Raw genomic sequence first — 17,725 nt, 5'->3', positions numbered from 1 at the left:
CTTCAAGGGAAGAAGTAGAAACAATGAAGTGGACTTATAGCATAACAGACCGTCAGAGCTGGGAAAGAACTCAGAATTCACAAAATAGAACCATCTCTTCCTTCTACCTGTTCCTTTATCCATCCACCCTTCCAATGATTGGACAAACATTTATTGTCTCCCACAAGTCAGGGATCATGCTAGGCACTGGGAGATTCAACACTATGCAAAACCAGACCCAGACCTTGTCCTCAGGGAGCTGATCTTCTAGTAAAAAGATGTCACTAAACACCTAAGAGAAACTATTAGATGTGGTTCATTCAAGGTCATGCGGATGGTGATAGAGTTTGAGTTCTCAGAGGGAGTTTAGAGAAGACCTTCTTGGGAAAACGGAGTGAAACCAGCTTGTGAGAAGGGACAGGTAAGCCTAGATAGAAGCCATGTCACTGCCTTCCAGCTTCTCTTAGGAGACTGGGCCCAAGCTGAATCTGTGACAGGAGTAATGCTTTGCCAGCACAGAAGTCTGGGTGTGGCTAAGTCATCCACTTTCTAATTTATGTTGGTGGAACCCTGCCCTGTTGGTTTGTTTCATTCAGCCATTCACCAGGTCCTGTGAAGAAAGGAAATGGAGGATCCCTGAGCCTTGGAAAAGTGTGAAGAACTTCTTCAAGAGATAAATGGGGAAAAGGATGCTTCTCTTTCAAAGTCACTTTGCGAGCAACAGCTAACAGTTTTTTTAAGGCTTTGCTTTATGCCAAGCACCAAGCTAAACCCTATTTGCAACATCTATAATCTTTGCAACAACTCTATGAGTTGGGTTCTATCATTTATCCCATTTTATGGATGCATACACTGAGGCTTGGACAGGTTAAAGGACTTGCCCAAGGTCACAGAACTAATGACAGGTAGGGGTGGGATCTGATTGCCAGGCTTTACCTGTGATAGGAAACATGATGTCAAATTACTACGTGACATCCATCTCATCCAGAGCTGGCTTCAAGGGCGTTCAAGTACTGCAGTCACACAATGCCACCCTGAGATGTGCCCTGCCCTGAGCCATATAATGCTTAATAGTCACCATCTTGAGAGTGCTGACAATTACATGTGTGATTTGGGGTTTTGTGTGTATGTGTGTGTGTGAGTTGCTCAGTTGTGTCTGACTCTTTGCAATCCCATGGATTGCAGCCCACCGTGCTCCTGTGTTCATGGAATTCTCCATGCAAGAATACTGAAGTGAGTAGCCATTTCCCTCTCCAGGGGATCTTCCCAACCCAGGGGTCAAAACTGAGTCTCCTGTACTGCAGGCAGATTCTTTACCATCTGAGCCACCAGGGAAGCCCTCGGGGTCTTATATGTCAGTTCTAATAGGACCGTGGGGCACCTGTGGTCCTGCCTCCTGCTGCGTCTCCACCTCTCTGTCTCCCTAGGACAAGTACTCTGCTGCCTGGCTCTTTACTCTGTGATACCCCAGACCTGCTTGGCCTCCCCCTCCCCACCACTGCCCAGTGATTACAGCCACCCCACCACCTGGCTCCCTGACCCCACTCCCCCAAGTAATCCATGCTGCCCTTTTTCCTGACAGAAGCTTAGAGGGGTACATGGGAATGTAAGGAGATAGGGTAGGTGGTCCCCAGAGAAAGAGAACCAGTCACAGCATTCTTGACATAAGAGAAGCCATTTCTGACCTAAGCCATTTTGTGAAATAACCCTGCAAGCAGTGCTCATCCTTGTCTCATAATTAATTATCTTAAGGGAACATTGAGTGCAGAAACATTGTCTGCAAGAGAAGTAACAATAGCAAAGATAATATATCCATTGTAAAGACTCCCAGTTCTGAGTCAAGGGTAAAGATCAGCCTGAAGTACTCAACGACCAGATCACCTAGAACCCAAGGTGATTATTGACTTTTTCTGGCTCTTAGGACTTTAGTCATCTAAGACTTGGACTATGTCTACTGCCCAAGCCCCTTCATGAATATGCATGCACCCTTAGCTTGAAACTTCCCCAATTTTGTTGGGGAGACAACTACTTTGAGAAAGTTCCCTGGTACTCTCCTTACTTGCTGCAAGTAATAAATCCTTTCTTCTCCAGATCTTTGGCTTCGTTGTGTCCTTTGGCTCAAAACACACCAAGAGGAGAGCTCAGTTTTCTGGTAACAGGAAAAGTCAAGACTGGGGAGCACTTCAGGGCAGGGCAGGATGCAGCAGTGCCATGGCATGTCTGATATAGGCATCTTGGCAGGGCCCAGTCTCCTACCCACCCACATTCACACTGGATGTGTCCCAGCATGTGATTGCCTATCCTCTGTAGGTTGAGAACTGACTCCTTTGTCCCTGGCTGGGGCATAGGCCATAGGTCTGGTGGCTGCTAGGAGAGGATACGAGGTAGAGGGAGGGGGTGTGGGAATGAATGCTCGCATGTGCTAAGTGGCACATCCCAGGTACCTGAGATGGTCTGCACTGGCCTCCCTGCCCAAAGGAGTGGGACATTAAATAGGAAATAGAAACATAGGGGAAGATAGCCAGAGAGACATACCAAGATAGAGATAGACTGTAGAAGGTGCTTCAATAGCTCCTATTTCTTGAATTTTGAACAAGGGCCCTGCATTTTCATGTTGCACCAGACCTCACAGATAATGTAGTGTGGACAGACTTTCAAGGTGACTGGGTGTTAAAAGGAGCCACTGCCATTAAACCTCACTGCTCCAGTTTGGAACACCTACACACATTGCATCTGTCTTGCTTCTTTGAGTTTATTCCCTATTATTGCACTTAGTTTTACTGCCCATGTTCACGTGCTTGCCATGCTGAGCCTGTCACACAGAATGTTGCATTCATCTCCATAATGCCCCTGTAACTACACCCATTTTTCTTAGGAGAAGACTGAGGCTTGAGAAGCTAAAATATTAGTACAGTGACCAGGAAGATCTTTCTGCCGACTCTTTGTAGACTGGCCTTGCCTGTAGTCCCCAACTTGATAAAATAGCCTTTTTTCTCATTTCCTTCTCACTTCATGGAAGCTAAGATTAATGGATTTTCAAGCATCCTTCTTAATGTATTTCTGAGGTGCCCAAGATCTGCTCTGGACAAGCTTCCTGGAGCTGAAAAGACTGGTGGTTGGTTCTGAGAAATGCTTTTCTGAAAGAGGAGATACTGGGAACACGCAAAAGCAGCTATCTAAGGAATAGATGGCTCGGGCAAGACATTTCAAATACCACCTCCCCATGCTGCCAACAGGCAGTGACTTATGCCCAACTGCCCGGTTATTTACCAAGGGAAGCCTGTGGCAGGTCTGCACACTGGGGACTTTCTTCTGTAGGCCTTTCATTGCCAAGAGACACCCCGAGAATGTAGAGGTTACGAGCCCCATCACCCAGAGCCAACTTGCAGAGGGAGAGCTGAATAGAGCTCTCTTTAGGAGACCAAGCCAGGATTACAGTAATTGCAGGCCGGCTGCCGGCTCTCTGGCGACAGCGCCTAGTGGAGGTTGCCAGCTGGCCCTGCTAATTACCTGTCGCCCAGGATGGGGAGGAAAACTTGCAAAAGGACTGAAGAGGCCCAGACAGAAGGCACTGGAGCATGGCAGGCTGGCATCTCTGGGATCCAGGCCGCCCTGCTGGCCCCATGGCAAGAGCTCTGCTGTTGCAGAGAATGACTTGGCATGTTTCTGCCTTGTTCCTCCCAAACAGCTCCCTTTTGTGGGCTTGCCTGTCTCCCCTTTAGAGCAACGAACCTCTCTAGTCTTGAGTTTTCCCCAAGGCACTTAGGGAATTGTTAAGGATGGATTCTTGGGCAGCAGAGCAGAGAGAGGGGGAGAAAGAGGCTCTTGCTAGACCAGTGATGGCCAACAGAAATTTAACGCAAGCCACAAATGTAACTCAAAATTTTCTAGTAGTGATAGAAAAAAAAAAAATGTAAAAAGAAATAGGTGAAATTTAAGTTAGTAATACATTAAACATCATATATCCCAAATGCTATCATTTAAACATGAACTGGTATTTTTTAAAGTATTGAATTATTTTACATTCTCTTCTTTGTACCTAAATTCCAGTGTATATGCTACATGTCCAGCTCATCCCAATCAGGATGAAGTGCCAATAGCCGCATGGGGCTGGTGGCCACCATACTGGACAGCACAGCTCCAGATAAGTGATAGAAAATATAATGCAAATATACTATTGGCTGGTCTTGATCATACTTGGGTTTTATATTCTAACTTCCAATCCTTCTTTTCTCTGGGCTTTGACATTTGCTCTCCAAACCTTAGTTCCATGTAACTTCACATGTGGGCTGAAGATCAGCAGCATTGACATCACCCAGGAGCTTGTTAGAACACAGAACCTCAGGCTGAAGCCCTGACCCACCGGATCAGAATCTGCACTTCAACAATTTTCCCAAGTGATTTGCATGCAGAGTGAAGCCTGTGAAGTGCTGCCCTTGGCTCCCTTCCTTGCCCTGCCCCTCCTGATGGCATGTGACTTTTACTTTAATCTTGGGCTTGCTTGTTGCCTGGATTCCCTTGTCCAACTCCCGAGCCTTTGGTTGCTGCCCAATGTAGATGACGCCTGCATTCTCTGCTACTGTCCCCAACTGGCAGTAAGCCAAGAGAGTGGAAATTGAACAACAACAAATGAAACAAAATTTGATTACCATTTGTTGAGCACTTACTGCGAGCCAGGCTCTGTGCTTAGTGCGTCTCTTGCATAATTTCACTGAATCCTTTTCCACTTTAGGAGTCTGATGCATTATTATCCTAATTTTACAGACGAAGTTCTGAGATGACTGTCCATACACAGCTCATTTCCGGGGGAGTGAAAATTAAACCCTGGGTCTACCTGATTGGAAAGTCCACACTTTATGGCTCTGTTCAAAGTCAACTTGTTTTAGTGTGTGTGTGGTGGTAGCGAGTACTTTCTCCCTGAGACAGGATTATTAGAATGCAGGTAGTTTATTTGAGAAGTACGGAAACACCGTAGCCAAGCAGGAAACATGAGAGGGAAGAATGAGCAGTCAATAAAGGGTGTATTTTCAAGCCAGCTACCCATGTGGCAGTCTAGAGCTGAGTCCCACTGAAGAAACTCGAAGAGCTAGTAGGTGAGGGAGTTGGGATTTTACACACCAAGTCCCATCAAGAATTAGCTGGGGCATGCTCACAGAAGGTTCCAACAGCAAGAGAAAGTTCCAAGGCAAAGAAATAGAGGTGCTGGCAGTTGGAAGTCAGCAGGTGAGAGAGGAGGTCTAGTCTAGGTGAGGCTTGGCAGTGTCTACCATGATAGACTAGACCCATGGATTCCTCAGCATTACCAACCCAAGAGGAAATGAAATACCTCTTATCAGTCACTGACCCACTGATGCTTTCCAATGGCTCCCAGGAAATGCAGGGCCCCCAGTCCCTCTTTGTTGGTTTTTGATGACTGGTTGGGATGCACAGCAGTGCAATCAGGCTCTGTGAGAATTGTGGGATCCTGTCCATCTCCTATCCTGTATTTTCCAGGTAGATAGGCCTGGCTGGGCAGACACATACTCCAGCTCAAGCACCCCAGCTTCAACCAGTTTCTTGATATCTCTGATTTGGAGCAGATATTACTTTAGGAGAAAATACAAGGGGAAAAAATGGAAGCAGTGACAGATTTTACTTTCTTGGACTCCAAAATCACTGCAGACAGTGACTGTAGCCATCAAATCAAAAGATGCTTGCTCCTTGGAAAGAAAGCTATGCTAAACATAGACAGCATATTAAAAAGCAGAGACATCACTTTGCTAACAAAGGTCTGTATAGTCAAAGCTATGATGTTTCCAGTAGTCACGTATGGATGTGAGAATTGGACCAAAAAGAAGGCCAAGCACCAAAGAATCGGTGCCTTCAAACTGTGGTTGGAGAAGACTCTTGAGAGTCCCTTTGACTGCAAGGAGATCCAACCAGTCCATCCTAAAGGAAATCAACCCTGAATATTCATTGGAAGGACTGAAGCTCCAATACTTTGGCTACTTGATATGAAGAGCTGACTCATTGGAAAAGATTCTGATGCTGAGAAAGATTGAAGGCAAAAGGAGAAGGGGGAAGCAGAGGATGGGATGGTTAGGTTATAATATCACTGACTCAATGGACATGAATTTGAGCAAACTCTAGGAGATAGTGGAGGACAGAGGAGGCTGGCATGCTGTAGTCCATGGGGTCGGATTGCAAAGAGTCAGACATGACTTAGTGACTGAACAACAACATATATATATAGATATATATATATATATGGTTTTGGAAGGGACACCATGGTGCAAGGTCAAGCACAATAGAAACATGTGCCTTGGCAGTGAGAGAGAAGCCCAGCAGAAGGACAAAGTATGAAAGTTTGGAAAGGTCAAACCTCATTTTGCCAAAGTCAACAAAGATGGATCTAAGTTGGGTCAGCTTTCTTTCTAGATTCTTTCTATTAATATTACTCTGTGAAAATACTCTGTGCCTACAATACTTCAAAATTTTCAGACTGCTATGGATTCATAGGAAGTGAGGAGGGGGTGAAGAGAAAAGGAAGAGAGAGAGGGAAAAAGAGCAGGAGGGAAAGACAAGAGAAAGAGAAGGTAAAATTGACCTGAAGACTGAACAGCAAATGTGGTGCCTCCCTCTAAAGGGAATGAGGCAGGACTTCAACATATGACTTTGGGTGGGAGAATATAATTCGGCACTGATGGAGAGCAATGGATGGATTCCAGATTTTAAAAAAAAAAGCTTCGCTAGAAGAGATGTATTTGGCATGGACTGCAAATAGTACAGAGAGGAAACAAGGCAGCAGAGGTGACTCTGAGGCTTGTAATCTGACCGTCTGGACAGTGAGGATTCATCCACTTGGGCCCTCCTGTCTCCAACATTGTATATGGCTACACTCAAAGCCTGGCTCTTCCAAAGGGAACCCAAGAGAGCCCCAAACCAGAAATGAACCCCAAAGGTCCAAAGCCAGGATCCCTACTGGATACACCTACTTGCTCCCAACAACAGACACAAGCTCTGAATAGACAGGGTCGTATGAGTTTGTATCCCCACAAAAAGATAACTCCCAGTACCTTGGAATGTGATCTTATTTAGAAACAGGTTTTGTGCAGAAGTAACAAAATGAGATTATTAGGATGGGCTCTAACCTCACATGGCTGATATCCTTTTTAAAAGAGGACATTTAGGAACAGAGACAGATGTGCACAGAGGGGAAACAACACAGCGATGCATGGGAAGGGGCCACTTGAGGACAGGACTGGAGCAATGCGTCTGCAAGCATGTGCAATGTGTCGGAGGTGACCAAAGGTTAAGAGCTGCCTGGAACAGACCCTTCCCTAACCATTTTAGAGGGAGCCTGGCCCTGCCAACGCCTCAGTTTCAGACTTCCGGCCTTCAGAGCTGTGAGACAACACTTTCCTGTTGCTTTCAGCCACTCGATTCATAGTACTTTGGTACACAGATCTAGCAACTATTACAGAAATAGTCAGGTGCAGCTCTCTGTCAAAGTCTGATGGGAGGCCGTAGATCAACAACCCAGCCTTCTTGTTGCTCTTAGTTTGGGAAACTTGGAGATGTGGGTGTTACACCATTTCTCAGAGTTTCACCAGTGGAATTAAGCTCTAGTCACCTAGAAAGTAAACAGCTTGATAACTCACTGCTTCCCATCCCACTTCTTCACTTCCTACCCATGTTTCCAGGATCTACTAAATAAACATCCCTGCACAGAGATCTTACCCCAGATCTACTTCTAGGAGAACCCAGCCTGAGGGAGAAGCTGCCCAGGGAAATGAATATTTGGCATCCTAGCCACACACACTCTGGTTAGATAAGCTGGCAGCCTCTTCAGAAAAATATCCTCTACCAAGTTTGGTTCTAGAATATTTCTGCACAACTTTTCATGGGATGCAATTGTGCATGAATGGCTCATTCTTCTAAGGGGGTTGAAGAAAGAAAAAAACAACAAAAGCCACCTTCTTATTTTACCCTTCACTGGTAGCTCAGATGGTAAAAGAGTCTGCCCGCAATGCAGGAGACTCAGGTTCAATCCCTGAGTTGGAGAGATCCTCTGAAGAAGGAAATGGCAAGCCACTCCAATATTCTCGCCTGGAGAATTCCATGGACAGAGGAGCCTGGCAGGTTACAGTCCATGGGGTCGCAAAGAATCGGACACAACTGGGCGAATATCACTTCACTTCACTTCCCTTCTCACTGTCCCCAAGCAAGGGACTACCCAAAGGCTGGGGAAGGGAAGACTTGCTAATTACTGTCTTGATAGTTACTCAGTGCTTGAAAACAGCAAAGCAGCCATCTTTGTAATGTGCAAGCTTTCTGAAGCCAGGTCACACTGTGCTTGTGATAAGTTACAGAAGACAGAAGGATAGGTAAGTTATAGGCTATATACCATTTAATTACTAGTGAGGTAAGATTAGAGAGAGAGTTGGAAGAATAATATCATCAAGATCTCAGGGAGTAAAATTTCTCTAGTATACATACACACACACACACACATACACACACTCAAGATACAACTAGGTTAGTTAAAACATGTCTACAAATTTTGACACTCTTTCCTTGAAAGCTAGAACCTAATTCACCGCCCCTTCATTATGGGGCTAGACATAGTGACTCACTTATAACAACTAGCTATGGTGGCTTTGATGATGTATGACTTCCAAGACTAGGTCTTGAAAGGTATTACAGTTTCCTTGTTTCTTTCTAGGGACACTCATTCTTGGGGGGAGCCAGCTGCTCTGTTGTGAGGTCGCATGAAGCAGTCAGTGAAGAGGCCCACATGGTGAGGGACTGAGGCCTCCAACTATTAGCCATGGGATCTCCCAGCCCTAGCTAAACAGCTAAGTGCTGACAGCCCCTGAGGACATCGTAGCTATGAGACCCCGAACCAGGATCCAGCTAAGTCACCCCCAATTCTCGATCCACAAAAATCGTGAGATAGTCAATGTTTGTTGTTTTATACAATTGTTTTAGACAACAGTGTTGTTTATACAATAATGAATACAACTACATACTATTTGATGGTTAGCTGGGATGGGGAGATAGAACAGGAAAGATTCATCATCAAGATCTTGAGGGAGTGAAACAGCTCTAGTACATGATACACAACAGAGATCAACATCTCCTGCATAGACTGCCTCCCAAATCAAGGCACCACACTGAGACAGTTCACAATTCAGAGAATTCTCATGGAACCATGATGTTTGGGCTGAACAACACTTCAGAGCTGAAATCCTCATGTAGAAAAATAGATAAGGAAACCCAGGTCTAGAGAGAAGAGGGGATTTCCCCAAAGTTATTATATCTATTTTGGAGGGTTCCTGGTGTGACTTGGAGGCAACAGGCAAATTGTGGGAAGTTATAGATGCCAGGAATCTCCACCTTGTTCAGATAGTAATTTTTCCTACAACAGCATTGGGGATTCACAAATATATTTATGAGTTCTAAGAGACAAAGCTGCCTATGTAATTCTAATATAGGATCATCATGTAAAACTGATTTGTTTTTTGTTTAATGAAATTTGTTGGACTCTTTTCTTCAACAAACCGTGAATCCGTAAACACAGATCAAGAGTAGGTATTGACTCATATTCAGCTATTTCTTGCAAACAATTGGTTTGCCATCTGACAGTATCAGCCTTTAAAGGAAGGTTACCAAATGCAAAGACTGAAGAAAAAACTCTAAACTGGAGATGCCTCACAGTGGTGGCCCATCTATTGAGCATTTTCTTTAGCTCTCAAAAAGATTCCTTTTCAGAAACAATGAGAATTTTACTGCATAGAACCCTATGCTTAAATGACCCACAGCAATTATTTTTGAGTCTGCAAACAGCTTTAGAACCAATCAGATATCCAGAAATACTTTAGGAAAAGGCCTTTTTAAAGAGCTCACTCTCTTTTCTCTACCTATTTACATCTTTTACAAATAGTCCTGGAGTTAAAAAAAATTTTTTTTTATTTATTAATTTTTATTGGAGTATGGTGGTAAAGAATCTGCCTGTCAATGCAGGAGATGCAGGAGACTCGGGTTCCATCCCTGGGTTGGAACAATCCCTTGGAGGAGGAAATGGCAACCCACTCCAGTATTTTTGCCTGGAAAGTTCCAGGGACCCTGGTGGGCTACAGTCCATGGGGTCACAAAGAATTAGTCCTGGAGTTTTATGTCCTTAACTTTTGTGCTTCTGTATGACCCAGTCACTGTCCTCTTCTTCCACCCAACTACAGACCACTCTCCCCTTGATGAGCCCTCCACCTACAGCCATGCTGACTTTTTGGGGGTTTCTGAAAACAAGATAGGTTCTTTCCTACCCCAGGGTCTTTTTTTTTTTTTTTTAATGTGGACTGTTTTAATCTCCTGGTTCTTAAAATGCAGTCTACTAATCAATGTGTCAATGTTCAAGTCTCAACTCAAATGTTCCCTCCACACAGAAGCTTTCCCTGCTGCTGTGAACACCCCTCCCCTTCCTATCTGTGATGGTCAGTTTTATGTGCTGACTTGGGTAGGCTATATTCTCCAGTTATTTAATAAAACACTAATCTAGGTGTTGATGGGAAGATATTTGGTAGATTAGAGTCTATGATCAGTTTACTTTAAGTAAGAAGGGTTATCTTCCATAATTTGCATGGGGTGAGGGTGCTGATTCAATCAGTTGAAGGCCTTCAGAGCAGAGGTGAGTTTTCTCTGAAGAACAAAAAGAAATTCTGCCTATGGACAGCAGCTTCATCTTGTGCCCAAGATTTCAAGCCTGCCCTTCCTGATAGCAGGTCTTGTGGATTTTGGAATTGCTTATCCATTACTCATAATTTCTTAAGCCAATTCCTTGCAAAAATCTCTAAAAATAGGTAGCCTACTGGTTCTCTTCCTCTGGCAGAACCCTGAATGATACACTATCCCAGTTACTTCATTTATTTTCTTAAGACTAGTGTTGCCTGACTTAAGAAATAAAAGTACAGAATGCAATTTTGGAAAATACATCCACTAGAAAAAGTGGGTTTTATCCAAAATTTATGTTAACTGGACATATTATATTTGACCTGGAAGTCCTACTTGTTGTGATTTGAATTTACCTTATTTATAGATTTGCTCACTTACTTATGGTCCATCTTCCGCATCTGGTCTGGAAGCTCCACAAAGGAAACTACCCGATAGGTGGTTTGTGGCTTCATCCCCAGTCCCTGAAACAGAGCATAGAGTGGGTATCTAATAAATATTTATAGAGTGGATGAATAAATAAATGAATTTATATCATCTGCATATTCATGCTTTCTGCTTACAAAGCCCCCACATAATCCTTCACACACAGAAATCAGGTTTATGTTCATGAGAAGTTGAATGGATGGTTCAAGTGATGAGAGAATAGGGTCTTCTCATCCACGGTTCCATTTTCCACATCGCTTAATGTGTTAGTGAGTGTTATGTGAGTGACTGTTAGAGTGATTATTTGACTATTTAAGAGCTCTTAGCTCTGATTATTTAGGGAAAATGAGCAGAAAATGGGGAAACAAAAGTGCTGATAGCAGTGATAAGAGGCTTGTCTCATAAACTTAGTTTAATCAGGATGATGACGGAAAGCACAAGGCATGCCAAATACGGCAAATCTTCAGGCCTGAACAGAAGCTTAGAGAACTTGGTCGCTCAGTTGTGCAATTACGAAAGGGAAAAAAAAAAAAAAAGAGCAATAATCAGAACATGTGTGAAATTCCAGAGCTCTGTCATGGAGGACTGGCTGAAAGTTGAATGAGGAACTTTTTTAAAAAGCATCTGGAGCCAGAAACCACTTTTAACAAGTGTATCTACTGCTTGGTTTGGGGCACTGGCCTTTTGTTCTGCCTGAAATTTAAGTTTCAGCTCAAGTGCCACCTCTTCCCTGAAGCCTTTCCACATGCCCCTCAGTCCCACCTATAAGGACATCTCTCTCTCTCTCTCTTCCCTGCAGTCCCAAGAGTGTGAGGTTTGCACCCGTTAGAAGTATACATTTGCACTTACACTTACAGTTTAGTCACCTGTTTATAACTGCTTCTCCTCCTCTAGGTTGTAAATTGCCTGAAAGCAAGAAACATTTTATATACTCTACCACACACACCCCAGTATCCCAATCAGAGCCGGATGCATAGCAGATTCAGTTCTATTGAGGAAATTAATGTGGACTTTAAGTTGAAGGGCCTGGAATCAAATCCAAGCTCCACCGTTTGCAACCTGTGTGCCCTTTGACAAGCCACTGCATTCCTTTCTGAGGTGCAGTCTCCTCATCTGTTCAGTGGGGACATGAGTACAGATTGAGGGGTCTTAATGATACAGGTCTCAGCAGAAAACAGTGATCAGAGATGTTGCTTGATTGAGTGTTCATGTTAGCCTGAAATGTTCTCAGGAGTTGGAAGAGAATACAACAAAATACAAAAGCTTAAGTTTATATTTAGGCAAGAATGTCTCTGGATTCTAGTGGAAGATATCTAAGAACCCAACTCCAAACCCGACCAAGTGGGGTTGAAATGATCTCTTCTGAAAGAATTCTAGCTCCCCTTCACCAGCTACATGGCCTGAAATCTCCACCATTATGGTCCCTTCTTTGGGCCAAAGCATACTGGCTTTTGACGCCAGGCTGATATCAATGGTCCTCTAGACAGGATAGATAGGTGAAGTTGGGGAGAAGAAAAAGGAATGAATTTGGGGCCTGAAATTAAAGATTTCTGCCCAAACTCTGCAATATATTGCCTATGTAATCTCCTACCCCTTCTGGAATTCAGCCTCTCTTGTTTTGCTTTCTCATTTATGAGTCATGCATGATCCCTCCCACACATACACACACACACACACGGAATTGCTAAAGTATGGTTTCTCAACCTCAGCATTACTGAAGTCCTGGTCCTATAATTCTTCATTGTGGGGAGCTTTCCTATGCATTGCAGAATGTTTAGTGGCATCTCTGGCCCCTACCTTCTCAATGCCAGGAGCTCGCTCTACAAGCTGTGATAACCAAAAATATCGCTATATATCCACCAGGGAAGAAAATCATCTAGAGCTGAGAATCATGCAGTAATGACCAAACTCAATAATTTCTATGCGAACTCATAAATTTGATAGTCCAGTAGAAGTGTTATTAATAATTATTTTCCCCTGATTCTAGAGAAAATTAAATTACCTTCTTCTGCAATTCCTTAGCACTTAAAAATAATAACAGCTAAGAATAACTGAATACTTGTTATACTGTGGGCTCTGCTATTGTCTCACTCTGAATATGAGAAGATTCAAGCTCTCAGTGCATACACAGCTTGTCCAAGATTATAGGAGTGCACAGTGGAGGCAAGAGACTTGAACCCATGAAAAACCCATGTTTCAACCATATCAGTTATTTGTAGCTGTGTAACAAATGATCATAACTTAGCCACTTAAAATGGCATACATCTGTCATCTCACACTTTCTGCCATAAGGAGTCTGGAAATGCCTCAGTGGGGTTCTCTGTAAGATTGCAATCAAGGTTTTGGCCACAACAAGTGTCTTAACTAAATGCTCGACTGGGAAAAGATCCACTTTCAAACTCACATGGCTGATATGGGACCCAGTTCCTGGAAGGCTTTCAGACAGAGACCTCAGTCCCCTGCTTGCTGCCAGCTGGAGGCCACCCTCGGTTACCTGCCACGTGGGCCTCACTGCAGCATCATTCACAACATGAGACGTGCTTTGTCAAAGCCAGCAAAGGAGGCGATCTGTTAGCAAGACGGACATAGTGATCTTACATGATATAAGCATGGAGAGTGGATCATCACCTTTGTTCTATTCTATTGGTTAGAAGGAAGCTGCTAGGCACACCCATATCCCAAGAGTAGGGATTACATAGGTACACAAACCCTAGAAGGCAAGGATCACCAATGCCATCAGCTATGAGCCCAAGGGCTGTTTTGAGGGGTGGCAGTTTTGTTTTCTTTTGCTTTAAAGGTTGTCTTAGTCTGCTCAGGTTGCTATAACAGAATGTCAGACACTTGGTGTCTTGCAGAAGAGACATATATTTGTCACAGTCCTGGCGGCTGGGAATTCTAAGATCAAGGCACCAGGTGATGCAATTCTGGTGACAGCCCTTCTGGATTGCGGACGGTTGCCTTCTCACCACGTCCTCATGGAGCAGAAAGAGAGAGAGACGTGAAGAAAGAACTATCTAGTGTCTCTTTTTCTATAAGGATAATAACCCTCTCTTGGGCACTCCACTCTCCTGACCTCACCTAAACGAAATTATCTACCACAGGCTGTCACCAAGTACCATCAAATTAGGGGTGAGGGCTTCAACATACCAATTTGGACAGCACAAATTCACTCCACGGCATAGAGGAAGCAGTGTATTTTGTGAAAGAAAATGACTGATGTTTCTTAGAAACGTGATGATTCTTCTGGAGTGGAGACATGCACTGCTGATGACTACTTTGATGACACAATTACAGACTGGAGCAGTTGCAACAGAGACAGCACGGCCCACAAAGCTGAAACTATTTACTGTGGTCCTTTGCAGAACAAAGTTTGCTGACCACTGGCACAGAGTAGAAAATAATTAGAAACTGAAAAATAAAAATGACAGGCTTGGGTGGATTACAAAAGGAGTACCATGTGGGGGTGGTTAACGTTTCAGAGGTTTTCTTGGGAGGGGTGAAGAGGAAAGGAAGAAGGGGTGAGGAATGAAAGAAGGAAAGGTGACAGACTTTCAAAAATAAACTTGATCTCCTGGCGTGCTGCCTCAGAAGACTGAGGCTGCGGTAATTAAGTAGTGAAATTACAATGAAGGAAAATAGTCCACCAGAAGAAACTAAGGCAAGAAATCCAAAGTGGGTCCAACGGAGACAAAAATCACACTGAGAGTCGTGCATCAAGTGCCTCAATTTGCAGAAACCATGTTGCTTCCTCGCCATCCTCCATCTGAAAAGAAGTCTACTGTGCACACAAGTCACACAGCATTTGCTGAGTTCTACACGCCAACGTCAGGCTCCCAACAAGCCTTTTCTCTTTTGCTTTTTCCTCAGTGGAAATGAGTACATGCCAAGGGTGAGGTCTGTGTGTGGGTTTGGAACTTGCACAAAAACACAGCTAGATGAGCCTTATTTATATTATGTTCACTTCTTCCATCACTGTGCATACATCACATCAGGTGATGGTGCCTGTCGCAGGTCCCTAGTTACCGGCTCTAAGTGTTCTTTGGCCTAAACAAAAAAGCAGGACAAATAGAAGCAAAGACCCACTCAGGGTCCGGGACATGAATAGAAACTGATGTCCCCTTCAAAAACAGCTCACTTTGTAAATAGGAAGAAATAAACCATTCAAAAGATGCTTGGAAACCATGGACTGGAGTCTGGCTATTGGAGTGGAACCTGTTTGGGGTTTGGGATTTGAGGTTTGGGTGGGGATGTCAACTCAAATGTTGTGGTGACTCCCTAAACACACACAGACTGTTTTGATATCAGATTTGAATATGCTGCACCTTGCCCCGCTCCCAGCTGTCTCTTCCCCACACCGCCAAGCCAAGAACCCTGGACAGTTTGATCTCTGTCCTGACAGACTTTTTGGAGTTAGCTGGCGATGTATTCTATTTCAGGAAGTCAGACCAAATAAAAATCATTCCAATTAAAAAGCGCCGCTGGGCAAGTAGAACAGCAAGTGCCCACCACACACAAAACAGACCAACCACCAAGTTCAGCCTTCCCTATGTGTTGTTGATGGCAGAGTTACTGCCTTGGAGTCTAGAGTGATTCAATGATGTAAAAGTTGTCTGGTATTCTGCTGAGAGGATTTTACCCACGTATCACAAGACATTTTGCTGGACTTATCATTCACAACAGCCCAGAGCAGTAAAGGAGTCTAAAAGTGATTTCAAATACTACGGAACCCAGTTATCTGTGGTTTATTAATACTGAGACTCATGTGATCACCAGATATATTTTAAGAACCACCCCCTACTCAAGCCCGCTGAACGTTCTTGGGTAAAAGCTTGAATTTTGGGGCTTCTGGTGGTGGATGTCTCATCTTATTCAGGGAGCTGGGTTCTAAATTTTCACAAAGATGAAAAGGCTGTACAATTAAAATGGCTCTTGGAAAATCCCTCCTAATGCCCACAAATGCTGCGAGATGTGAGTAGGAAGTCACACTGTCATAGCCCGCTGGGTGGGGTGGATGGACGGAACAGCTGCACTGTGGAAATCGTTCCTCCCTTCTCTGTTCTTTGTGAGGAGGGTGTGGAGGTGAACTCACTTTAGTCAAATGTGTAGGCTATGTAACTTCAGTTCCCCTGGAAAAGTTAGCACACCCTACAAACACCAGGCAGTAGTTGTTGTTTAGTTACTAAATCACGTCCCATTCTTCATGATCCCATGGACTGTAGTCAACCAGGCTCCTCTGCTCATGGGATTCTCCAGACAACAATATTGGAGTGGGTTGCCATTTCCTTCTCCAGGGGATCTTTCTAACCCAGGGATTGAACCCGTGTCTCCTGCATTGGCAGGTGGGTTCTTTACCATTGAGCCATGCAGAAAATGCCAGGCACTAGTGGGCTTTGTGGAGAAAAAGTTCCCGACCACCAGTAACCATTAAGTTTTTCACTGTTTGATAACAGAGACCCTGCCTTTTCTCATCCACTATAAACAGGACCAGTGTCTTCTACCACTTTTCCTTCCTTTTTTCTTTCCTAAACAGACTGATTCAAGCTTTTCAAGACTGGTTAAGCCTTATATCTGTCTCTTTGCTTCTTTCTGTTTAGCTTTTCCAAGCCAAATGTGCATGCTCAGTGTTTCCTATAGGGACAATGCCCTGAAATTTTAGACATCTCCAAAGAACTCCTGCAGCACTGATAGAGACATCTGAGTATGGGATTAACAGTTTCCCCAGGCAGCAGGCAATTTCTAGAAGTTAGAAGGTTACAGGTGGCTAAATGGACTTGATTGTTCAGATTCTTATAGCTAAAATTGCCAAAAACAAGCTCCAAGCTTAAATTAAAAGGGGAATTTTTTTTGACACAAGCAAATGAAACACTGCATGCAGTATTGCCCTTGGGATTCTAGTGGTACAAGTAAGAAGGATCTCTCTCTTTCCAAAATTCAGCTTCCCTTTCCTTTATGAGTAGGGCTCATTCTCTTCCATGACAAGAGGGCTTCATTCATGTTTGGGGGTTGGACGAGCTGCATGCTTCACTCATATCCTCACATCTTAGCATCTTCAGAGGAAAAAGAGTTCTCTCTTCTGAGACCAAGAGGAGGACTCAGATAGGCTGTGCCAGGTCACATGACTCCTTAGCCCAATGACTAGAGCTGCAGGGAGGGGATACTGTTGATTGGCCAGACCTCAATCCCATGCCAGCCCCTGAGGCCAAAAGAGAGGACTAAGGAGACTGACAAGTATTATATGGAACTCTGTGAAGACAAGCAATTTCCCAAAGAAGATGACGGGAAAGCGCAGGTACAAATACGAAGGAGGAAAGACTTCTGAGCAGAAGAAACAACAAATGTTCACCTTGGGGTCCTAAGAAAAATGCATGGAAGACAGACTGTCTTACTCCTACCATCCTAGACTCAACTCAACATTTAATGAACCTGTGGGTTCAAATGGTTTTACCAGCATTATTTATGGTACAACCTTGCAACTCGTCTGTGCCATTTTAGCCCCTGGCCTCAAATAGTCATCAGTGAACAGAAATCCACAACTTGGACAAAGCAGGAAAGCCGATTCTCCAATTCCATTATCTACTCACTTTGTAAGCCAAGGTTTTGCAAGTTTTCTAAT

The 17,725-nt window shown here is 43.9% G+C and overlaps 1 long non-coding RNA gene across 2 annotated transcripts in view; it reads right to left on the bottom strand.

Annotated features, from left to right (window-relative positions):
• The window catches only part of LOC139178684 (uncharacterized), a 358,504-nt gene that overhangs the window by 223,439 nt on the left and 117,340 nt on the right, over positions 1 to 17,725 (bottom strand). For both annotated transcript variants that reach the window (XR_011563122.1, XR_011563123.1), the window contains exons 3-6: positions 14,260 to 14,520; positions 13,517 to 13,680; positions 11,968 to 12,018; positions 11,068 to 11,150 (exon numbers count right to left, since the gene is read on the bottom strand). This is a non-coding gene — a long non-coding RNA (uncharacterized lncRNA). The remainder of the gene's footprint in view (positions 1 to 11,067; positions 11,151 to 11,967; positions 12,019 to 13,516; positions 13,681 to 14,259; positions 14,521 to 17,725) is intronic.

This window comes from Bos indicus, chromosome 22 (assembly GCF_029378745.1).
Source record: "Bos indicus isolate NIAB-ARS_2022 breed Sahiwal x Tharparkar chromosome 22, NIAB-ARS_B.indTharparkar_mat_pri_1.0, whole genome shotgun sequence".
Classification (NCBI taxonomy): domain Eukaryota; kingdom Metazoa; phylum Chordata; class Mammalia; order Artiodactyla; family Bovidae; genus Bos; species Bos indicus.
Note: the sequence above shows the minus strand (reverse complement) of the source record. Positions and strands in the feature narration are given on the sequence as shown.